This window comes from Triturus cristatus, chromosome 3_2 (genome assembly GCF_964204655.1).
Source record: "Triturus cristatus chromosome 3_2, aTriCri1.1, whole genome shotgun sequence".
NCBI classification, from domain to species: Eukaryota; Metazoa; Chordata; class Amphibia; order Caudata; family Salamandridae; genus Triturus; species Triturus cristatus.
In genome coordinates this window covers 996,030,556-996,055,349 of record NC_140584.1, presented here as the reverse complement: position 1 = coordinate 996,055,349, position 24,794 = coordinate 996,030,556, and the positions used below count along the sequence as shown (strand labels likewise).

General features: G+C 45.5%; 1 protein-coding gene across 2 annotated transcripts in view; it reads left to right on the top strand.

The window, feature by feature from the left end:
* Positions 1 to 2,061: 2,061 nt before the first annotated feature.
* SRRM3 (serine/arginine repetitive matrix 3) overlaps positions 2,062 to 24,794 on the top strand; it is a 361,844-nt gene continuing 339,111 nt past the window's right edge. For both annotated transcript variants that reach the window (XM_085649611.1, XM_085649610.1), the window contains exon 1: positions 2,062 to 2,195. The gene's annotated coding sequence lies outside the window, so the exon portion shown is untranslated. The remainder of the gene's footprint in view (positions 2,196 to 24,794) is intronic.

Sequence of the window (24,794 nt, the reverse complement as noted above, 5' to 3'; positions counted from 1 at the left end):
GTGACTCATGTTGAGCTCAGCTCGTCATGAGCACGGAAGGGGTTAAAAACAAAATGTACTGCTGTTCATAACAAAAGTAACTTGGCTCATGTAGTGAGATTGAGCGGAATAAGTGGGATGTCATGTCGAAAACCCTAGATGTGTAACAACTATAGATGTTGTAAATATACATTCATATGCTTGTAATTGATAAGTTGGAAGCAGTGATTAATAAAAACAAGTTGCAAAAAAAAAAGTAACTGAGGCGAATATTATCCCACCTCTTTTCTCTAACCCTTCCCTTTATTTTGCAGTGCCGGCTCCTTCTACCAGCACCTCCTCTTAATCTGGATAGGCCGTCACCTGATTCACAGGACTGGTCATCTCTCCCTGGATTTCTTCTACCGTTTTTGGGAAACTTTTCTCAGATCTTTTTTAGCTGTTTTTTGGACATTGTTGTTATGTTCTTTATTCTATTATCAGTCTTTCTTTGATCTGATTTACCTGTTTATCTCCTCACCTCAAGAAAAGAGGACTTGTTGTTCGCAGTCAACATAATTATTGGTGTACTCGACATCTTATTGGTGGATGTATTGTGATGTCATTTTGTAGGTCAGTTATCTTGTTTTTTCTAGGAAATGTAGTTCTTGCTTGGCTGCTGTAAAAATAAAGCAAGAAGAGACTGCGTAATACCCGATTCAGTGTCTTTAATAAAATCTAGCCTTTCTGACACGAAGGCTAGGAAAATCTCAATTCTGCTGTGACTTGTTGGTTAGGATAAGAGATCAGACAACATGAATCTGTGTTTTTATTTTCCGTGTGATCTGATTGCTAGGGCCTGTTTTGGCCGAGTTTTGTTACAGGAGGCCAATATTGCTGGCCCCCGGTAACAAAAACAGCCCTCAGGGGCTCAAAACCAGCCCCCACCCTGGCGGCCCACCGACAAATGGACCAACTGAGTGAAAGCTGCTTTACTAAGTATATTATATAATATATATATATAAAGAGAGAGAGAGAGAGAGAGAGAGAGAGAGAAAGAGCGAGAGAGAGAGAGAGAGAGAGAGAGAGAGAGAGATGATTGCAGTAAAATTAAAATATATTGGATAATCCCAGTCCAAAATAAATGTATTGTATATGCCAGTCCAAAAAAACTGTGTATTTTGAATTATTGAACCAACTGACCTAACACATCCTACTCAATAGAAATAATTTGTACAACTAAAATCAAGGGTGGAAAATGCGGTGCCTTATACGCGTGAAGTGAAATGGCAACTCCACACCAGAGATGTGACAGTCTAGAGATTTCATGTGTGGGGGTGGTTGTTCTCGATCTCCCGTCTGACTGACAAGGATGTAGTCCGGGTGGATAAGGGCATTAATCCTTGTTAAATTCTAAGTAGGGATTTGCCACTGCCAGGACCAGCCATCTGGTCTCCTGGAGGAGGCCGGACTTTGGTACCTTGAGCTTAATCTGTACAGGTCCGCCCCCTACAACTAGGACCCCCGCCCCCATCTCCGCCGTGTCTAGGGGGCGTGCTCTGTCTACCGCCGTACTCAGAGGGCGTACACTCTCCAGACAACGTTCTGCCCTCTATGGTTTTATGCTTTTAGATGTTCAAGCCCCTCCTTCAAGATTCCTCCCCTCCTCTTGTATCCTAATCAAATAATGACACCATTTTTGTAGGCAGTATCATGTGTAGTTGGGCATTGAAAATAAGTTAGAATAGTACGAAAAACATAAACATTTTGAGTAACATTGAACTAGCTTTTCGGAAACTCGAGTTTCTAAAGAAATACAGTAAAAGATTTACGTTAAATTGAAATTAAATTTAAACATACTGAAATTTTCATCCTAAAATAAATTCATCTTATTTGTACCAGCGTATTAATGTTTTTTTTAAATATAAAGATGTTTTAGTGGATGTGTTGGGGAATAAAATAAGGGTGGATGTTCGAAGATGGCTGTCGCGTCGACGCAATGCAAGGCTAAGCTCAGGCTGTGACTACCGGCTGCATGTGATTGGCTAGTCCTACCTCTGTTTCAGTTATAGGGAGCTGTCCAGTATTTCAGCAACAGCAGCAGAGGCTGCAGGGAGGGGAGGGAGCAGGCTGCAGAGCTCCAGTTTACTGAACGCTGCACGGCTGGCAGGGGCTGCACAGGGAACGGCATCCTATCCGTGTGCGCTTGAATCGGGCAGTACTGGCACCGCCACTAGGTAAGTCAGTGGGGGCGTCTTGTACATCATGCGGTGGGGGTACTTGAGTGCTGATAAGAATCGGACTGAAGCGGGGGAGGTGCAAACCTCCCACTAATCGTGCATTGACGGGAGGCTGCTGCTCTTCATGACAGGCGTTTGCTTTGTGTGCAGCTCTTCTCAAAGTGCTGTATTTAAATGGCCAGGATGGGCAGGAATTAGACGCTGCTTTTCTTGTAAGTCACCCAGAGGACATTAGGACAATGTGTTTGAGGGCGGAGGCGGCGGCAGTATGAGGTTAGATGTGGGGCACAGAGTTTTCCTTCATCTGAAGGCAGGGCTTTGAGTCTTGTTGTTAATGTAGAGGGCAGATGGCTTTAGAGAGAGGAGAGGCTAGGGAGAGAGAGAGGGAGAGAGAGAGAGATAAAGAAAAGAGAGTCAAAAGTGGATGAAAACAGAAGCATAAGAATGAGTGTGAAATAAAAGTGAAAGTGCTATATACTTGAGATGGACAGAGAAGGGAGGAGAGAGTTGTGGAGGGAGAGTGGGCTAACGTGACCAAAAAGGAGACAGAAATAGATGGCAAGGTGTGAGAGGGGGAGGGGCGAGAAGAGGGAGGAATGGATGACAGGGAGAGGCCATTGAGACAGAGGAAAGAATGAGAGAACTGAGAAAGAAAGAATGGAGGCGAATTAAAGAGAGTGCAGACAGGAGAAGAGTCAGGAAAAGGAGAGGTTAGCAGGAGACAGAGGGAAGAAGGACGTGACAGTGAAGCGGGGGGAGTGTGTACCTGAGAGGAAGGGCTATAAAGATGGAAAAAAGAGAGGATCTATGAGATGCTGAATGAAGATGGTCTAGATGATGTGATGTGGAGAGGGATGAAGAGTAGAAAGAGGCGAGGATGACACAAAGGAGGATGGAAGTGAAAGAGGAGCCGAGAGGTGGAGTAAAACAGAAATTGAGAAAAGGGCCGGGAGGTGCGAAGAAGGGGTGAAGGGTGAACCAGTTGTCGATGACCGGACTTAGATTGTTTGAGAGAGGGAAGACAAGGGTGACAGCGAGGAGAGATAAGAGACGCATGAGAAAGAGAGTAGGAGAGCGAGAAAGGAGAGATGCGCCAGTAAAAGGGCAGGCAAGGAAGGGCAGAGGGAGATGACAGGGGCGAAGGACAGGTAGGAGAGAGGTGCTTTAGCAGTAATGCTGACTGAGCACGGAGAGCTGTGTTCAAGAGAGGGTGTGCTTCTGAGAATGGGCAAATGAAGGAAATACGGTGTGGATGTTGTGTGTTTGTGGGGCTGGGAGAGTGATGCTTGGCGTGTATGTCTGAGAGACCGTATGTTTGGAGTTCGTAGTTCTGTACTAATGGCACTCCATGAGCAAGGCTCGGGCTTTAGAGAGCTCGTGGACGTGATACAGAAGTGCGTAGTGCGTAGCGCTTGTGAGAGCAGTGGGCACTCGAGAGCGTCAGGGGTACGCATCCTGTCGCTGTAATAGGCTGACAGGGAAAGACGAGTCAGCGACAGAGACTGGAACAGAGGAGAGACGGAGCCGCAGATTGAGTGACTGGAACGGAGGAGGAGACGGAGCCACGGGCAGAGTGACTGGAACAGAGGAGAGACAGAACCACAGACAGAGAGACTGGAACAGAGGAAAGACAGCGCCACACAGAGAGAGACTGGAATAGAGGAGAGCCGCAGCCGCAGATAGAGTGACTGGAACAGAGGGAGAGAGAGCGGAACAGAGGAGAGACAGAGCCACGGTCAGAGTGACTGGGACAGAGGGAGAAAAGGAGCCACAGACAAGGAGACCGAAACAGGAGAGACAGAACCACAGACAGATTGACTGGGGCAGAGGGAGAGATGGAGCCACAGACAAAGAGACCGAAACAGAGGAGAGACAGAGCCCCGGAGTGAGACTGAGGCAGAGGGTGAGACAGAGCCACAGACAGAGTGACTGGAACAGAAGGAGAGACAGAGCCACAGACAGAGAGACTGGGACGGAGGAGAGACAGAGCCACAGACAGGGAGACTGCAACAGAGGAGAGACTGAGCCACAGACAGCGAGACTGGGAAGGAGGAGAGACAGAGCCACAGAGAGAGTGCCTGGAACAGAGGGAGAGACAGAGCCACAAACAGAGAGACTGGGACGGAGGGAGAGACGGAGCCACAGACAGAGAGACAGGGACGGAGGAGAGACTGAGCCACAGACAGAGTGACTGGGGCAGAGGGACAGAGCCACAGATAGAGAGACGGGGTCAGAGGAGAGACGAAGCCGACAGACTGACCGGAACAGTGAGAGAGACGGAGCCACACTCGGACAGACTGGGACAGAGGAGAGACAGAGCCACAGACAGAGTGACAGGGGCAGAAGGAGATAGGAGCCACGGACAGAGACCGGAACAGAGGAGAGACAGAGTCAGCGACAGAGAGACTGGAACAGAGGAGAGACGGAGCCACAGGCAGAGTGACTGGGGCAGAGGGAGAGACAGAGCCACAGAGAGAGACTGGAACAGAGGAGAGACAGAGTCAGCGTCAGAGAGACTGGAACAGAGGAGAGACAGAGCCACAGACAGAGACTGGGAGGGAGTGGAGGAGCCACAGAGACTGGAACAGAGGGAGGCGGGACAAAGCTCCTAAATTATTTAGAGTCTTCTCACTGAGCAGAAGGAGGGCATTTTACTTAACTGCGCTGAGAATGTAAACAAAATGGGTGACCATGTGTGTCTGGTGTGGGTGGTGGGAGAAGTGCGCAGCAGTCCTCGCCGGCTCGACGGAACAATGAGCTATTTTCGGCTTTTGTACGGAAAGAGAGCCGGCCATTCGTCGCCGTAGGGAGCCGCCGCGAGCGCCTACCTTGCTGAGTAGTAGGCAGGGCGTCCTCTGCACAGACGAGGTCTGCTCCACCATTCAAAGCATGAACCATGGGGTACTTTCTCTCCATTCAAGGAAGCCGTCCTGATAAATGGCTGCCTTTAGTCACCGAAATATCGCCCGTGGGTCATAGGTCAATGCAGAGATTCTGGGGGGCGTGCTGCGTGCATGCAATCTGGGGGCAACTCTTGGTGAGGGGCACCTGATGGACATGCGTTTGCGTTTGGAATCTGGGGGCATCGCTCCAGTCATTGAATTTGGGGGGAGTGGGAGGGGAGAGTTGGGATCCATCAATGCATATTTTATATCTATGTTTTTTTTGCCTTTTTGTATAGTGTGAACCAGACCTATATCTTGGGTATCAGAGCGCTTTACAGCAATGAAATAAGGCAAGTTGGGGACTTACACAAAAAGGGTCAACTATCTGAGAGTTCTATTCCATTTAGGTGGAAAAATAGGCGATATTTACTCAACGAGGATATATTTACGGAGCCATGAAATATAGTTCAAGGTGACAAAGTAGGCAGCGGCGTTTTCAGGATCGTGTAATGTAGGAGGTTTCTAAGTAGTCTGTGGGCGAGATGTAGGTGGAAGAGGCATCATCATTTGGATCTTTGCAGAATCTGATAGTCTGTCGACTCCTCAGAGGCATGATTGTATTCTCCGATGATTGGTCTGCGGCTGTGGTGAATGGCCAATGAGGTGTTTCATGATGGAGGCGAGTCTTGCCTGGAAGTACTGAGTAGAGAGAAGGTGTTCACCTACTTTCTTAACTGTGGTGTGAGAGGGGTTGGTTCCAATTGCTGGTGGGACCGATTTCTAGGTCTTCGATGCAGAGTCCCAGAAGGATTGGTTCGGTGTGCAGGTTTTTTTTGAGAGGAGACGGGGTGTTTCCAGACAAAGCGACTCTAAACTCCTCAGATTTTGGGATCCTCAAAGACCATAGTTTGCAGGTAAGGTAGTTTGGAGCGCCTCTATGTAGCTTTGTGGATAGTGAAGGCTAGTCTTATTGACTTCTGGCTTCAATTTGAAGCCAGTTGCGGGCGGTCAGTACTGGCGGGCTGTGGTAACATTTGTTGGGGCCTGATACCAGCCCAGCTGAGTGCTTTGTTTATTGGAGCTAGGTGGAAGTGCAGGTTAGAAGTGCCTTTCTGTCATCTAACCTCAGCAATGGTAGGCTTACCATTGAGAATGTTTGCTGCAGCCAACCAGGCTTGTGCGGGGGCGTTACTGTGATGCAGTGATATCAGAGGGAATTCTGCTTCCTGTGGATTCGGTTTGAGGTGATATCGGGTTAGTCGTGATTGCAGCCTCTTCATCGCTCTTCCAAGTGTGGTTAAGTTGTCAAGGGGAGAGGTCTTCGGGTATAGTTGGATGCTGTCACTGAATAAGTGTAATGAGGTGCCTTATTTACTCCAGAGAAAGGTCAGGTGTTCTGTGTAAAAGTTGAACAAATGTGGCGGAAAGGATAGAGACTTGGAGAACTTCTTCGATGGGAGAGGGGCTTCAGAATGGATGCCATTTGCCAGTTCTATATGTTGAGAGCAGTTTCAGATATATGATTTAAAGCACAATAGAACTGGCAGAGAGACATGGTTAAGTGCAAATGCTGATGACAAGTTAAGGTGAACCAAGAGGTAAGAGTCACCTTTGTCTATGAAGAAGAGCTCATCCTCAATACCTTGTACTGTAGCCGATTCTGTACTTCGGCCAGTTTCCAATCGACGCGGGTCGAACAGGTTGTTTGCTCTGCTGAAGATTTTCAGCTTTTTCTCCACATAGCTTTCCATGAATTTAACATGAACGAAGGATGCCAGGCCAGTGGTGAATGGCTTACTCTGAGATAGTCAAGTACAATTCCTCGTGACCCTTGTTAGGAGAGGAGTATAGGCGATAGGCGTTTCTTTGAGAATTCTGGCTGCTTTATGGTCTGAAAAGTTGTTAGATGGATTTGGTTTGGTAATTACTGATAAGTATTTTACTTTCTCCAGTGTCGACCATCTCAGTGGAGATTTGCCAGCTAGTTGTTCCCCTGTCATTGGGTCAGTGGTTGAAACCAGCGAATGTTCTGTAATTTTTATTCTGGCATCAAGTATTTTTGAGAATTTTCAGAATGTCTCTTTGGTGTTGGGGATGACCATGGTAGACTGTGCAGTGGTGAGACTTTTGACGAGTCTGAACAGTTATTCCAGAAGATTTTTGTAGGCGGCATTTTTAGGTTGGATAAAGTTGGCCCTTTTTTCTGTGATGTGTTTTTTAGTGGTTGTGTTTCTTTCATTGAATTATGAGGCTTTCCTTTCTGTCAAAGTGTCTTTCAAAAACCAGATCGTAGCTTTATTAGTCCTTAACTTTTTAGTTTCAGTGGAGCTATTTCTTTTGCTACCTCAAGCATGTTGAAATGTCTGAAGCATCCTTTTGGGCGTTTTGGTTGCCCCCATACATTGTTTTGTTGCATAGAAGCTTGAAAAGTATTAAGTAGTGGTCTGACCAGTCGATGGGAATGCCTGTTTTGACACTTCATGTCTTCAAAATTATCCAACAGAGTGCATTTCTTTTCGTGCAAGTGGCTCTTGGGTACACGAGTTGCAGCTCATTAGTGATTAAGAAGGTTTTAAATTGTCTGAATGTGGGATCAAGTGGGTTTCCACAGTGGAGATTGAAAATCCCTAGAATGATGTGGGTTGCGGTAGAGCAGGCATTTTTCTGCTATGAACTTGATCATTTATTCTACAAATAAAGAAATTGCTCCTGGTAGATGATTCATGGTGTGTGTTACTGTGGGTTTGTGTTCAACTGTTTCGACTTCAACAGATAGCCATTGAAAAGTTGATGGTTAGTTTGATTGTAGGGTTTTAAGCTAAATCGAGCTTTTGAGGATGACTGCAGCTCCCCTGGGTCTCCCTTCCTTGATCTACACAAGTAATTTATATCGCATCAGGGAGGAAATCCCTGCATGCATGCAACCTGGGAATATCCCTCCCATGGAGTGCCGTGTAATTCCTCCTAACGTTAAACCCGAGCACATACATACGCTTGCATCTAATCAGTGGACATCCTTCCAATCACAAAATGTGAGAGCAGCACCCACGCATTGAATGATAGGGATTTCTCAGTGCTCGATGTGGGAGTGTTGCAGGGATTCTACTCTGGAACAGAACTATGCTTGGAACCATAGAACATCAGTATGTAGGGACTGAGTCACCATACCACCTCAGTATCTATGAGTCCGGCTACCTATAGTGCCTCACTTGCGGTCCTAACTTTACCAGAGAAACAAGTGAATTGGCATCCCAGAACACAACACTCTTGACCCTCTCAGGGATCGCAGTAACAGGACACACCCTTTCGTTCTCTCACTCGTACTTGTCCACAATAAAATTACCAGGAGACACAAAGGAAGTTTAGAATATTTATTTAAACTATCATGCTCTGAAATGCGGTAGACATGCCACAATTAGAAAACAAATGCATACTAAAAATACTGTTAGCAGGGTTAATAATCCATATATCATGAAAAGCCCTGTCATTTTATAGGACAGAGTAGGCTAAATTCCCCTCTCCTGCTACTAAAGCTGGATGATTATATGCAAAAGATCTCTGGGTTTACTGGCGGACCCTGTACCTCAGCATACACAGATGTATGCTGTACATCTCAGCTGACGCAGTGCTCTTGTCTTAAAACTCTTGTTCTATGTGTGTGTTTTTGGCTCTTGTTCTCGTCTGTATGATAGGACATGCATGCACTTAAACAGCAGCTGCATTCTTGTGTTATTACTAGGTGCTAGTACCTTGCCAGAAAGAATAACAAGGGACATTGTTGTTTAACCTTGTCTATGGTGTTCGGACTAAATGCCAGAAAAAGACCAGAACCCGAAAACATATGCAGGTTCCATGTGAAAGTACAATGTGGCACAAAAGCAAACGTGTTTATCTGGTAACGTGTGCAAATAAAACAAGCATTTGCAATGCAATAGGTCTCGCATTATAAAAGTTTGAGCTGTTGGCATTGCTAATAATAATGCAACACTAGAAACTCCAAGATTCAGTAATGTGAGACCTATTGCATTGCAATTGTTTTTTTTTATTTTATTTTTTTTATATAGCACGAACTTGAGTGAAAGGTGTGCATTTATGTTGCATTGAGTACAATGTAATTATGTGGCACAGATTGGAATTGTGTGGAGAGTATTTATGTTGCATTAAGTAGAGAGTAATTACGTGGCGTGCAATTATGTAGTACTGAGTGGTATGTGGAGTGTATTTATGTTGTACTGAATACAGGGTAATTATGTGATGTGTAATTATGTGGTACTGAGTGGTATTATGTTGAGTGTAGTTATGTACTCTACTCAATGCAACATAAATACACACCTTTCACTCAAGTTCGTGCTATATAAAAATAAAACAACAACAAAAAAAACCAATTGGCCCTGAGTTTGTCCTGAATCCGATGCTGCTGGTGTCCGTCTGGTTAAGCCACCACACGGGTCATCGCTCCCATCGTAGCTGGTAAATCACCAATAGAATAGTTAGGGGGTTGAGGGGTTATGCGGACTAGCACATAGTAGCACCATATCCACTTTACAACAGCAGGCACTGCCCTACTCCCATACCGGCCGCTGGAAGTGGTGCTACTATGATGAGTAACAATGGCAGGTGATTGCCCAGTGTACAGTAGAGTAAAGATGGCCTGCGCGGATGAAGATATAACAAGTGTTATGCCCAGCCTACAGTGCAGAATACAGAGGCTGCGCGTGGGGGCTGCAGCCGGGAGTGATGCAATGAGCAGTTACCCATGCAGAGTGGAGCAGAATCCCTACCAACCCGCCTCTCCTGTGTTTCTGGCTCAAATGCTGGTATTTGTTGTTTCACCCCCACTTCTAATCCGTGCAGTTCCTCACGTTCAGACTTTATACCAGATGTATCTGTGTGTGTGGTTTTCTTGTGTGTGTGACGTCCCTTGTGTGTCCTTGATAATAAAGGTAAAGTGAACCAGCTGCAATACTTCACTGGGATTCCCCTGACTGTGACCCAAATATGCTTGCAATACAAGGGTTCTTTAGTTTCAGGTTGGGAGGGGCAGTGCAGTACATGTTTTGCATCGCTGCTGAGTGGCGGTGTGTGTGTCGTGGGATATATTTTTAGCCAAGCCTCACTTGTTAGCCAGCAGTACCTTTCATAGTGTCATTTTGAGCAAATGTTTGCATTGTTGTCGAAAGTTAAGCGTGCAAGCTGTGTGCATCTGTGAGTGCACACAGCGAGTCCCTCTGGTGCGAGGGCCGTGATCTGTGCATTCTCTTCAACATCCTGTGATTCTGGGCAAATCACTTAATCTCCCTGCGTCTACCAAGTAATGAATGTGTCCTTGTGTAACGTAACTGGGGCTCATGTAAAGAGCTCCAACACCTTTGGGTCGAGTTCACGCTATATAAATCTGCACACCAAAAAAATAGATTGAGTTACCTGCGCACTAGCCGTGTTCTCTTGGGTCTTTATTTGCATTCGCTCCTGTGGTAGTTCACAACCCTCATAAATGCAGTGAGTGTTCTTTGTCTAGATGGCTGGGATAAAACGTACGCAGTTCGGCCAACTCCCGTAACACTGTAAAGACGTGCTGCCCAATATTCTTTCTCCACAACAGTCTGCCGTGAATAGGAGGGCTTGTTTACTTTAATGTATGGCTGGCTGACTGCCTTGTCATCACATAGCGGCTAGCCGCATCGCCCAGGAGAGTGTATGAGGTCATAACTGACACGTTTTCAGGGTGCATATGTGTGATATTTCTAGGTTTACAGTGTGCTGTTGGGTGGCATTGGCCTGCCTCCCGCGTGACGGTTTAAGTGACAATTTCTGCAAGCGATTCAACAAGAAAACGGGTTTAATGCCAACATTTTCAGAGTCTTTTTTTTCGCTTTGCCCGGTAGGCATTATGTAGATGCTATCCATAAAATGATGGCTGGGAAGTCCATCAGTTATTACTGCACGTCATACTATCTGCAGTGGACTACCAGCTGTTCCCTGTACAATGCTAAAAGAAAGGCACAGCGTAGAGTGAAAAGGGCTCATCATACAAACTCTCAGATGTACTTTTTCAGTGTAAGAGTCTGCGTCCAACGGAGATTGCTTTCACTTTGTTTCCCGTCACCCCGTGGCATATTGGAACAAGCGCGCACTGAAGCTTACGAGGAGGGAGTGGGAGGGGGGAGTGGGGGCGGGCACAGTGGTGCGGCCGCAGTTGTAAAAGGCAGGGAGAGGGTGAGATTGAGAAAGGGCAAGATAGGGTTCAAAGGAAACAAGCGTCCAACGGAGATTGCTTTCACTTTGTTTCCCGTCACCCCGTGGCATATTGGAACAAGTGCGCACTGAAGCTGACGAGGAGGGAGTGGGAGGGGGGAGTGGGGGCGGGCACAGTGGTGCGGCCGCAGTTGTAAAAGGCAGGGAGAGGGTGAGATTGAGAAAGGGAAAGATAGGGATCAAAGGAAACAAGGACGAACAGGAAGGAGAAACAAAATAGATAGAAACAACACGAGGCAGCGCTTTAACACCTAGCTAGACAATAACAAGCAAGAAGGGGGTGGCAAATGGTGTGCACTTTGATGTCCTCAATGGCCGCGCGGCTCACTGAGGACATCAAAGCGGCCTTTAAAGTGATCAGGCAGTGCTTTTCAGGCTGCCAAATGGTGCGCGCGCCCGGCGCACATGCACTGTATTTGGAGGCCTGAAAAGCACTGTTTGCACTTCCAGATCCCCCTTTTACAAAAGCTCTCGTGAGTGCAGCGCTAAAGCGCTGGCTCAGGCGAGACCTAATGACAGTTCCCATGGAAGGACCTACATGACAGCTGCTAGAGAGGCGCTGTCACTTCTCTCAGACAGAGAAACTCGCTCTAGACTAAACGACTAGACTACAGCAGTTTTCTAACAACACTGTTGGATTTAACAGTAAATTGTGAACACTGTTTTTGACTTTTCGTATATTCACGCAAGACAATGCTCACCCTCGAATGCTGCCACAACAGATGAAACACTGACCTGGCACAAATTAGTAGGAATATAATCCGATCAGGCAGAGAGTCATCACCAAAGGCAAGAGCCCGATCACACCACTCCAGGCAGCCTCACCCTGGACCTGGACAGGAACTCCGGGCATCTTACACCCGAATGACCACTTATGCGGAGCTCTGACTTGCTGGTTGCGGGGATTGAAGCTGCGGGCTCTGTTCACTTCCTGATTACTTGCAGCTCCCATCTGCTATGAGTTTTTAGGGAAAGATCTGGTAAAACTGAACCCGTTTCTACTCCTTTCCTAAACACTTTCTTCAATGCCGCCTCTTTCATGGAGCTCTGCCTGGCCATAGGTTCTCGTTAGTCAGCAGGGCTATTATAATGCTGACCTTTTCACCAATTCCATGGTCCGGTCATGGTCTTTACCTCGGCCTAAGTGACCCATGTTGTGTCTTGCTTTCCGTGTGTTAGGTGTCCCTGCTCCACCAGGTGTATGATGTTCCATGGAATGTTGCTAAGTTACTTGAAGTGTTGTATGGCTCTTACACCAGCTGAGACCAGAGGCTGAGCAGGGAAGTCCCATGCTCCTGGTGGGCTATCCTATAGATGGATTCCTATAACTTGCAGCTGAACCGGATGTTTCCTGAACCTCTATTAATGTGTGAATAAGGAAGCCAACTGCTGCATTGTAGAGTCCAGGCTGGTTACTACGCTAACGGGATTTCATAACACTAGCGGCGAGATTAAAGAAATCATGCGTGTGAAAAGAGCACAAAGAAGAAGAAATAAAGAATTGGGTACCCCACCGGTGCCTTCAACATCAGAGTTACCTGGTAAAGCAACACGTTGCCTAAAATAAACAGGACTTCAGCTGTGCTTTGCCTCTAGTGTCTTAATCATCAGAGTTTACAGTGAGAGAAAATAACCCGATTTCTTACACCCGAGTACCCAGTCATTTTACAAGGTGCAAATTACCTACATCCGAGTACCAAGGGCTGAACGCCTTTCTTGGCTGTGCTAGTCCAGTTATTGCTCTGCCCTCAAATCTGCCAGGGGACGTTTGGGCTTCAGCATTCCTGCTGCTGGAGGGAGCTTGTGAAGGAAGGGACAGGAAAGACCGATTATAGGGACACTGATAGAAAGGAAGCAGTGTTCTTTCTGCTGTGGTCGTGTACATTAAAGTGCATATCTTCAGGAGTCCTTTGGTGAAAATTACAGCCCTGTTGTGAACTACGAAGCAATCAACAGTGTTTGCAAGCTGTGTGCAGTGTTGTGACGTTCACAGCAGAGTAAACATAAGGGCTGTAGAAAGAAAATATCACACGGTGATGTTGCTAGCCAGTAGCTAGTTAAAAGCCGCAAGCAACAAAAGGAGGCGTTTGGAACACAGTCTTTGCCTGGAATCACAAGGGACACCCAGATGTTTGAAGCATAGAAGCGCTGGAACATGAATAGACTAAGAAAACAAGGCTACACGAGCAAAGTGATTTGCTGGAGCAGTTCAACAGTCAATACAGCACAGCGAGGAAGAGAGTCTCACGATTTTATTGGATATTCGGTATCTTTTTTCATTTATTTAAAACTGGTCTGCATACAGTATGATTCGGAGGTACTGCTTTTGAGACAGGTTTGCTCTTAAAAGACACAAATGTTTTATGTACATGCATCGAAAACGCTCTGTCAAGTAGTGTGTTTGCATTTGATTTACTGAAGCGCTTCACGCGCTCAACATTCCTAGCTCAGCAAGTTTATGGTAAGTAACGACTAGCACGGGCTCACCTCTGTCACAGGAAGAAAGCCTTTTAGTTCCGAGAATGGGGAAGCTTTCTAATGGATAGTAGATATAGAAAATGGACTTCCATGCAGGCAGCTGTCAGAAGGAAAACGGACTTCTGTTTTTCTATCGGAACAGACAATAGAAATCTATATTTGTAAAGGAGAGTTTGTTTTTGTGGCAACAAGTTTTTGAGGATGTGCGGCTTCGTTTGTCAGACAAGGAAATAGAGGAGTTAGGTCCTTATTTATAGGTGGTTTACTTAACAAAAGAAAGTGAAAGTGATCGCGTTGGGGAGATGCAAGCAGAGCATCAAAGGGCTGGGTGAGAAGGGAGGGGGGAATGGAATGAGCAGGGGAGCAGCTATTTTGAGGATGTGGTTTACTTAAAAAAAGAAAGTGAAAGTGATCGCGTTGGGGAGATGCAAGCAGAGCATCAAAGGGCTGGGTGAGAAGGGAGGGGGGAATGCAATGAGCAGAGGAGCAGCTGTGCACGTGCACGCCATCGTGCACTCAAGCTCTAGGCCACCAAACCATGTGGGTAGCACTTTTGAAAACCCACTTACAAAATATCTCAAAGAGACAGCTTTCGCTGTCTCAGCGAGACCTAAAAATGAGGCCTACAACATGCACAGTTAGTTTAACAGAGGGAAATCTATAATGGCCATGCAGGAAACACATGACCGGAGCAGGGGATATGCACCATACATGGGTTTGGAGGACATCCTTCCTTGCATTTAGGTCAATTCTGCAATGCTTTGGTTCAGTGGATACGTCATGTACAGAATCTGTGGGCATTCCTCCATTCATAGATTCTTGGATTCTGTAAACGTCTATGCATGGAATATTGGGCCTATGTCAATGCATACATTCTTAAAGTTGCACTCTATAAATACATTATGTGCCATTCACTCCAGGTACAGAATCTGGAGCTATCCGCCTGTGCATGTGATCTTTGACCAGTTAAATTTGACATATTGGGCCTTAGTGTGCACTTATTAGCCCCAACTGAAGCATTGAAAAGCAAAAGACACAAACAAAACTAGAAAATCACAAACAGCAGTCCTCTTTGTTTACAAAACCATTTTTATTTCAGCCTTTTTGAGTGCATTTAATTATTGAGCTAAAACATTGCAGTAATAGCTAACCCACTGAGCTGCCTGGGGAATTATTGTGAGACTTCAAATGATGGCTGGATAAGACTTGACTTGCACCTTGGATATTTTGAATATTTCAACAGTTCATTTGGCTAGTGACTGCATGGTTGTATTAGGTAGATACACAAATGCCGATGCACACAAGAAGCAGTCCATAAAGTATGTGGGTCAATGACCATAGAAGTAATCAAAAGTAGTCCATTCCAAGTTTTCCCTTCTTTTTATTTTCTGGTTTTCTTCTTCTGCTATTGCATTGGGTGGATAATACCCATCCATATGTGTTCGCACATGTTGGCTCTTTACACGTTGGCTACTTTCTCCACGGTTACCACACCGGATTACCCTGGGACCTTTATGCACTGGTCCATGGGTTTAATTTGAACAACAACTGGTTTTAATACTTAAAGAGGACCTATATAGGAGGCATTGGTTGAGAAACCTGTTGACTTTTCATCAACAGAATTGTGTCATAAATCATTCTTTTCCTGAGATCGCGGGCGCCACGTGAGTTGATTATTTGCCTTGAAGAAGTGCTACTTGAATAGGACGAAACACGTTGGCTGATGGCTTTCTATTGGAAATAAAGAAAATATAAGCAACTGATGGGATAAGGAACTCCTTTCATATAAATTGGTCTTAGTGGATGTTGTGGACAATTAGGATTTCTTACACATATGTTAAGAAAAGAGATCCTTCCCCTGTTACCTTTTGCGGCCAGAAGGCTGCTAGTTCAGGCACTGATTCTGTCACGGCTCGATTATGCCAATGCTCTATACCTAGGAGCTCCATACTCCACGTCCAAAATATTACAGACCGTGCAGAACTGCGCAGCTCGTCTGCTCCTGAATATCCCTAAACGCCTATCAGCTAAACCCGCTTTGCACTGGCTCCCAATCCAGGAGAGAGTCTAGTTTAAGGCTATGTGCATTGCACATAAAGCACTTTCCGGAGAAGGATCCCCAATGATTCGGTCTATGATTCATTCCCATCGGCCCAATAGAGCTTTCAGACCGGAAAAGAAGCATCTGTTGGCAGTCCCAAAAATAAAATGAACACGTAGTGGAGGTCGCCTCTTCTCGTACAATGTTGCTAAGTTATGGAACCACCTCCCCCCTCATATTCGTCTACAGTCAAACTACTTGAATTTCCGAAAGCAATTGAAAACCTTCCTTTTTTTTTATATGGTCAAGTTGAATCTGCGTCAATATCGGCGCTGGGATGCTCTTGGGTAACCAGGCACTTTATAAATGCTACCTCATTCATAACATTGTAGGTAGATGTACATCAGCAATAGGGCATAGCCATCTTTTGCGCGTTTTTGTTTAATGGTTGTACTAGGTAGTGATTTTCCGAAGACACAAATCCAGCGTACGTCATGTTGATTGTAACCCATGTGCTTTGAGTGACACCAACATTCACCTATGCAGGTCCTAGCCATAGCATAGGTGATAGTCAGTACTTTGTTTTTATTTTACGCTATATTATATAAAACCCAGTCGGTGTTATGTATTTGAACCGGCAAGTTCTAACACTTGTGTTTTCAATATTGTTTCTTATTTTAAACGTGTATTTGCGGTGATTATCTCTTAATGGCATATGGGTTCGAAGAGAAATATCTCTGAATTCCCCTTGCCCTGAGGGCTTATGTGTTTTGTTGTGTCTGATTGCAACATTGATTGCACATCCTTATGGTCAAGGAAAGAAGAGTCTCCTGGCTGACCTCTGCTAGTGACAGTAACTAGAGATCTGGGTAACAGGGAGAAGATGGATTCTGACCTTGGTATTGCTGTGTGGCTCCTACAACTCACAGAACGTGAAGAAAGAGCCCAAGACTTTCAATCAGGACGATTACTAATGCCACTTTTTATCTCAAACCACCATGTGTGAGGTTCAGACCTGTCTCCCATGCGTCAGCACAACAAACCTGTCTTTGATACACTAATCAAGCGAAGCATTAGAAGCGAAGTTCACAGAGCCTGACCTGACTCCTCAGGACTCCCTAAAGCTGGGAGTGTGCGGGCTGGTGAAGCCACTTCCGGGGTCAGCACCTTGGACAGAGCAGGCACAGCCCCAGGTGTGCCACACCGACCGGCAAACTTTCTCCCTAGACAGCATCTTCTCAACATGGTAGGGGCGGGGGTGGAAGGTATTGGCAGATCTAATTAGCAAGACAGCTGTGCCCTAAATTACAGAATGCCCCGCGGGCCTGGCTCCCGGTCTGTTCCCACAGAACGCCCCTGCAGGAATAGCAGCACGTTTTCAATTGGTGGAGCGTGCAGGCATTAGCTGCCTTCCGTGTTTGACTTCTTAGTAAAGTTGTCGTAAAAGTAGGGCAGAGAGAGAGAGAGATGACAGAGAAGAGGTAAAGAAAATTATAACAGACGGACAAAGAAAGTACAATGAGCAGTGAAGCAAAGGTAGCTGAGGCAGCGATAATTAGTGGGCTAGGGCTAGATGGACTAAGTGAGACAAAGAGACAGATGAAGGCATGAGAGTAGGGAAAAGAATGCATCATGTGACAACTAACAACCCATTCATTAGCATGTGTTGGTGAAGACTTACTAGTGTGGGACAGCAGAACGGGGGTGAATTATGAAAGATCACGGAATAGAGGATTTTCACAATGAAAAAGGAGAGGGAAGGAGAGAGAGACATAGAGAAAGAGTGTGCAGGAGAGAGAGAACGAGAGAGATGCACGCAAATTCACGTCCTCTCCATGTTTTAGGGTAACAACTTGAATTCCAAGGAGAGGTTATTTAGAAAGTCCATAACTTTCGCCTCCATTGGCCAACACGAACATTTTCTGTACCTCTGTAATGGTTTTGGGGATGTTTTTCCTAGTTCGGTTCGGGTCATAGCATATGGTGGCAATATTCAGGCATGTGTTGTCAATATCTAGGCATGGGACGTATATGATGGCGTGATCTGGGCATATAAGCATACATTTGGCACTATCTGGGCATATGATAGCAAACTCTTGGCTTCTAGGCATATTATGTATACTATCACATATGTCTGGGCATATGATCTTAAATAAGTCTCCCAGTTTTATGTTTTTACTGATTTTTATAGATAAATGCAGACAGAAAAAAAGTATGTTTTCTGTCTGTATTTATTTTTTTAAATGGAAAAATACAGAAAATTGGGCTTTGTTTGAGTGACTTCCCTACGGTCTTTCATCAGTTCCAGGGCAACAGCTGAGCTGACAGATGGCAAGGAGAGTTAAAAAACAGGATGAGATTTCCTTAAATACTGACATATGTCAGCATCCACTTATAGTATAATGCTAATATTCACCTGTGGGTGTATTGTCATGTGAGATTTGGCTGCTTAATTTGCTAAAACCCGACAGGCGTCAATGTATTAGGGCACGTTTATTTGTTAAATGTGGAAATATACCCTTTTACAACTTCATTTATTGACAGAATACAAAATAAATATGAATAAATACTGATAAGATGGACAAAAAATAAATATAGCTAAATACAGATGGGAACGTTCAAAAAATCAATACCATAAAACTGGGAGCCGTAATCATACGGTGAAGACACCTGGGAAGATAAAGGCACTATCTGGGCATACAGTGTTGTTCTTGCATTCATGGTGACAACCTCAGCCTGAGGGGGCTAGTGGAGCATATTTTGGCAGTACCAAGGTATGTGTTAGTAGTACCTGAGCATGTGATGCGTATCTATGCATAAGATGGTTTTGCCTGTGCACATATTGGTAATGTCTGTGCATAAGACGTGAGTTCCTGGACATGTGATGGCCGTACCTGGGAATCTGATGGCTGAATGGAGGCATTATGTGGCAATAGCTGATGTTATGATGGTTGAACCTAAAGATATGATGTAATTATCTGGGCATATGATGGCATTAGCTGGTCATAAATGGCATTTTGTGGACATATGGCATTATCTGGGCACATGGTAGCATTATGTGGACATATGCTTAAAATACTGGAGCAAGTGAAGGTTGGACCCTAGCCTATGATGCGATGCATAAGGAAGTGATGGCTGAAACTGCTGTGTGGCCTTTTCTCTGGATCCTGGGGTAATCAGTGGGTACTTGGCTGGACATTCAAATTATTCCCTCTGTATACTTGACTCGGTGAGTCAAGCAGTCAGGACTTTCTTTGGGAGGTGGTAGTAGGTTTGGAACTCAGATACAATAAGACATAGTTTTCTCACACAATAATATGAAACTTCTTTTAGGGCTTATTACTTTTAAACAAAAGATTATTTTTTTACATTTAAGAAATGTAGTGCAGTAAAACATATAAACAACAAAACAAACTAAAAGGTTCCCGCACTTTCTTTGACTGAGATATGATCCTACACAGATTTATAGTGCTTTGGTGATAGGGACTTCAGTTCCCAAAGACATATGGAGCTATGCACTGGGTAATCTACCATATTGATTGTCTGTTTTATGAAAACCTCAGCTCTCAAGTTGTTTACTATTCATGGTCAATTTAGAAATGTGCCAGACTGGATGCTACAATACATCATGTCTGCTATGATGCATTTGCTGTTGGTTTTAGCTTCTCAGCAGCACTCGCTGGAGAGGGGGACGTCAGTGGGCTTGACCATCAGCAGCTGAGATCCTACTAAAGCTGCAACAAAACACAAGCATTTTATACATCGAAAAACGCTACCTAAAAGTATGACGGCATTCCTACCCATCAACTATTGATGTTCCTAGATCTTAAAGAACTGGTATGAAGGCAAAGCTCTAGTGTCCATTACATGGAGCTTCTTCCTCCATTGGTTAGTGATATGTGCTACACTGAACGTTCAACGGGAGACCAGTTACTGCTCCCTGGTCTCCAAAGCCAGGCCATGCTTAGAGTAGTTGAGCAATACCCACAAGGTGACCGTGCACTGTGCACACCACACACACCACTACCACTGAACATGATATGCAGCCTCGGAAGGAGCCCTGAGCACTGCCACCACGGCCGGACTGAGAACTCAAAGCAGCCCTGGCAATTCTATCAGACCAGTCCCTGGGGGTGGAGAGTCAGGGGTGGGCGAAGGTGCTAGTGTGAAGCACTGCTGCTTAACTAAACCGGCCCTCAGCACTGCTGCTTAACTAAACCGGCCCTCAGCACTGCTGCTTAACTAAACCGGCCCTCAGCACTGCTGCTTAACTAAACCGGCCCTCAGCACTGCTGCTTAACTAAACCGGCCCTCAGCACTGCTGCTTAACTAAACCGGCCCTCAGCACTGCTGCTTAACTAAACCGGCCCTCAGCACTGCTGCTTAACTAAACCTGCTGCTTAACTAAACCGGCCCTCAGCACTGCTGCTTTTGTTACAGGGGGCCGATATTGCTGCAAATCCAGCCCTCAGTAACAAAAATGTCCCCCACCTCTCCAAAGTCAGCCCCCACCCTTCCATCCTCCCAGATAAATGCCTGATACCCGCTAAAGCCATTCCGGCCCTGACTGCCAACTCTGTCTCTGCAGCCTACAGGCCGGCTCCATCCAGACCTGGACCACTACAACATGTAACCTCCGCATCACTTCTAAACTATAAGGCCGAACTCATGGAGCCATTCTACATTTTGTAGAGAACACCCAATTTGGTGCTCTTGTGTGATCCCCCGTTCCAGAGCTCCCTTACTCCAAACTACGCTTCTCCTTGAGCCACACTTGGATAATCTGACTGTGTCCAGGCTTTCTTACAGGCTACACCCCTTTACATCTTCCAGGTTCTAATGCTAAAATCGATGGTGTGCACCTTGCAGAATTTCCCTAGTCCTCCTTTGTCTGTGTCCAATCTATTTTTTCTTGGAAATTGCACAGTCTATATTTAAGCAAAATCCTGCACGTGAGATTCCACAAATGGCGTCTGCAGGGTTCAGGCAAGTCCCTTGCTGTGGCTGGATTCATCTCTGCCTGCATCCCAGCACCTTGTTACGTCACTGCTCCAATTTCAGAGACATCTATACCCCATCCCAGACCTTGCGGGGGATCTTCATGTTCTCATGTGGCAAGTAATGCCATCTCTAGGAGTCATTTTTAGGTGAGGCACACAAGGGGCCACAAATAAAACTGGTGGAGCCACTTACAATGGCAATCATAAGATTGTACGCAAGTGTGCTATACGAAAAAAAATACATATATCTATACATATAAAATAAATACATAAATATATAAGTGTGTGTATGTATATATATATATATATATATATATATATATATGTATGTATGTATTTAAACACAAAGTTCTTCAAACATTTTAAGCAGACTGAACTAAAGAGGTTAAAGAGGTACTAAGGTGCAGTGTTTTTCCAATTTTCTCAATCACTTCCGTTCTCTCCTTCACACCTCTTTCGTCTGCAGTCTCTCGATTATTTGTTCCCTTTTCACCCTCATTTTTTCTGAAACATTTCACCTGCATCTTTCACAACTTTTTCCTTTTTTGCACCCTTTTTTCACTCTCCTGAACATACCTCCCCTCATCTCCTTCACTTTCACCACCCTTGCCCAACACACACAGCAGTGCACCTACTCACCTGTAAGCACTGTATTTTCTTTAACTTTCACCCTGTCAATATTGGACAGCTGTGTATCTTCTTCACACTCTTTGCCATAGAATCACAATTACAATTGGCACATTGACTTATGGCTCTATGCGCTGTACAGAGGCCAAGAATAGGATGAGCGTGTGTTCTAAACCCCCATCTACTGACGGACATTATGAGAAATTCCCACTGCCTTTGGCCTGAACTCCAAAGCTCTCAATTGTAGCCTATTATAAACCTCCATCCATAAACTGGACACCAACAGATACATGGAGGCGACTCTTTTTACAGTACACACTTTACATGAGTTATATAGTGTATGAAAAATATATTGAAGCATAACATCCTTTAAAAAGCAAATACTCTCAGGGAATGCAAGAGTACGTAAAACATGAAATGTAAACAGAAAGAACATCACCGTTCCCAAGCTGAGAGAGCAGTGTCTGCTTTTTCCAGCTGTCCTCAGATGGTGGAGCACAAGTGGTGCCCAGGACAGTCCCAGAGGGGGCACCATTCCCAGCTGCCCCTCCAGCAACGCCACTAACATCAAGTACATATATTTGCCTGTGATGCTCTATATCTCGCAATGAAATGTGCATTGGTTGCACAGATTTGTGGTTTGTACTTGGAGGTGGATCAGTATACCTCAGAGCTGTGGGAGCTGGTCCAATGCAGAGAATCGCAGGTGCAGGAAATGCAAGATGGAAGCCAACAATAGTTTACTAGTGTGATTTATACATAACATTAAGCAAACCCTAAGCAATTGCAGCCAAATCCACTAGTAACAGCTGGTGCACTATTTTCACACCAGTGTATTTATCGTGATCTCAACACTGTGTCAAAAGTGTCGGTGAGAGAGTAAAATCAGCAAGGAGGAGAGAATGGTGGTGGAAATGACAACAATATGGTATGAATCATTTTTTTCTTCCGACATGTATGATCTTTGCACCGTATGCATCTCCACGAATACAAGAAATTTGACAACTGTAGCAGATGGGTTCGCCCATTTAGTCCATTAGGATTTTTTGCTTTTGACTACCAGGTTTTTGGACCTTTACTGTGGATGAGTCTCACTACCTGATTCTCACGATAAATTTACTGCAATTTGGATTGTGTGTTTACAGCCACTTTCCACCTTTTAAGATAAGGCTGCTGTGGCACAGCTCGAGTAAGAGACTCTTGGCAGGAAATACTTTTGGGTACGTGTGCAGGCTGCATGTGTGAGACTGCCTTGGTGCTCAGCCTGGTGATTGCACACACTGTGCCGCCTTTGATACGTTGCCCCATCATCAACTCCTCGCCCGACTTTCAAACATTGGCATCGCTGGCCCCGCCTGGGATTGGTTGAAATCCTTTCTGGAAGAGCGCACTCAGCAGGTCTGGATGCCACCTTTTTCATCGGCTGCCAGGAAAATGTCTACAGGAGTACCACAGGGTTCTACTTTGAGCCCCCTGCTCTTTAATATTTATCTGACTCCTTTGATTTTCCTGGCAGAGGAGCTGGGAGCAAAAATAATAGCCTATGCTGATGATACTCAGCTCCTATTTACCTGGAAGGACTCCGACTTGTCTACAAAAACTGCCCAGAAATGTCTCTCATCTGTGTTTGAGTGGATTGCTCATGCTCAACTGAAGTGCAACGAGGTCAAGTCGGAGGTCCTTCTGTACGGTCAGTTTCCGCCTGCCTTTAGAGAAACCCTGTGGCCACCAGACTTCCCACGACTCAACTCAGAGGGCGATCCAGCAAAGAACTTGGGGGTCTGGTTTGGAGAAGACCTTCGGTTTTCGGTGCGAATCAAGAAACTCACCGGAGTCTGCTTTGGCACTCTTAAATCACTAAGAAGGTTCTTCCCTTTGCTACCGAGGCCAGCCAAGGAAATGGTCGCCCGTGCTCTCATTCTCTCCCGTATTGACTATGCCAATGCTTTGTACATTGGCATACCTGGTTACCTGCTAAAAAAATTGCAAACCATACATCATAGCATCTCTGGAAGATCAAGCGTAAGACAGCATTTATGAGACCTGCATTGGCTTCCTGTGGCCCACAGAGTGCAATTTAAAGCCCTCACTCTGGCTCATAGAGTCGTGCATGATCTTGGACCAATGTACATCAGGAAGCGTTTTGCTTTCTATGTCCCCAGCAGATCTTTGCGCTCAGCCACCCAACGACGGATGGTGATCCCCCGATTTCGCAGGACGTGACTAGGGGGTCAGTCCCTCTCTGTTAAAGCAGCTATAGCAAGGAATTCCCTTCCCTTGGAACTACGGTATATTCAGGACTTCAGACTTTTTAAAAAAACAACTTAAAACCTTCCTTTTTAATCAGCCAACTTAAATTCTTTGTTCCACTTGATCACGTTCACTTTGTGGGTCAGGACACTCATGAGTATTTGTGCACGGTGTTCCATTATGACACAACTGGCTGATCACTCAGCTGGGGCAAGGTTGTGTAATCACTCCTTGCTTAGGTGTAGTATTCCTATACCTAACTTACATATAGACACATGTGTACCTATCAGCCACTCCTATGGCAGGCCTTAACAATCCTGGAGGCAGAGTGCTTGGTAACATGTGAGATGGTGCTCTAGCATGAGCTGAGCCTGTCTGCAGCTTTCGGAACCATGTCCTTATAGCTGTTCTATGATATAGCCTACCATATACTCTTAAAGTGCCTTATAATCTTAAACGGTTATGGTAACTATGGTTTGGCATTATCAAAACATGTCGTGTAAGGTGTCTAACACTTTGGAATAATACCCCCATCCCATTTCTGGGGATGAGGATATTATCCCTCCCTTCTAGAGGGAGAAGACATGTTGTAACCTACTTACCCGGTTAAAGTTAATCAGAGCCCCAGCATCACAAAATGGATGCTGCTGCCACAGACACGAGTCTGACCTCCTGCTGCTGGGAGTGATCCCGGCAAGGGAGGATTGGACAATAGGCTTCCTGCCTTGGGAGGTGCGAGCACCACCCCAGACAGGCCTTAGTGTATTGGGGCAGGGAGGAATGAAAAGAATGAGACATGCCTGGGGCACACAAGGTGTCCCGTGCATAGTCCAGTTCAAACCGGTACTGGGGCACTCCAGCCCCAGTCCTGGCGCGAAACTGGACAAAGGGAAGGGGGTGTAACCACCCCCCTCCCAGGTCCCACCCATAAGGCGTGACCTAGCAGGTAATCCAGCCCCCCAGATTAGTATAACAGTGGTAGCTGGGCCCCACACACGGTATAAATACACTATAATATAACATAACACACTTAACCTGACACATAAGGGGCTCTGAAAGG